This window comes from Octopus bimaculoides, chromosome 11 (assembly GCF_001194135.2).
Source record: "Octopus bimaculoides isolate UCB-OBI-ISO-001 chromosome 11, ASM119413v2, whole genome shotgun sequence".
In the NCBI taxonomy this organism is placed as follows: Eukaryota; Metazoa; Mollusca; class Cephalopoda; order Octopoda; family Octopodidae; genus Octopus; species Octopus bimaculoides.
In genome coordinates this window covers 50840081-50840993 of record NC_068991.1, presented here as the reverse complement: position 1 = coordinate 50840993, position 913 = coordinate 50840081, and positions in this window count along the sequence as shown.

Genomic DNA, 913 nt, shown 5'->3' with positions numbered 1-913 from the left:
ATATATATATATATATATATATATATATATATATATATATATATATATATACACATTTATATATACATATATATATATACATTTACATACATACACATACACACACGTGAGTCTATATATGTGCGTCTCCCCAGACACAACAGTATATTTATATATATATATATATATATATTACTTATACATATACACACACATGTACATTCATATACATGCATCTATACAAGCATGTGTGTATGTGTGCGTGTGTGTGCACGTGTGTGCACGTGTGTGCACGTGTGTGTGTGTGCATGTGCGCGCGTGCATTTGTGTGTGTGTGCGCGTGTGTTGTGTGTGTGCGTGTGTGTACGTGCGTGTGTATGTGTGCGTGCATGTGTGTATGTACGTGCGTGCGTGTGTGTGCGTGTGCGTGCGAGCGCACACGTGTGTTTATTTGTAATATCTTGACACAACCCTTACACAGTGCATTTTTTTCGTCTAAACAAGATCTTTACCCGCTAAAGAGTGCTCTACAACTCATGAAGCTGTATGAATGATATCAGGGATAAATATGTCATTTGAAAAACGGCTGCGATTTATTCAACCTGGTCACCAACTCACAGCTTTTTTATTTAAGCCAAGACGGCTCTCTGGGTTTGTGGGTGTAAGAACTGTTTACAATGTGTGTGTGTGTGTGTGTATGTGCAAGTGTGTGTGTGTGTGCAATGGCCCAGTGGTTAAGGCAGCGGACTCGCGGTCTTAGGATCACGGTTTCGATTCCCAGACGGGTGTTGTAATTGTTTATTGAGCGAAAACTCATAAAGTTCCACGAAGCTCCAGCAGTGGGTGGTGGCGAACCCTGCTGTACTCTTCCACCACAACTTTCTCTCACTCTTACTTCCTGTTTCTGTTGTGCCTGTATTTCAAAGGGCCAGCC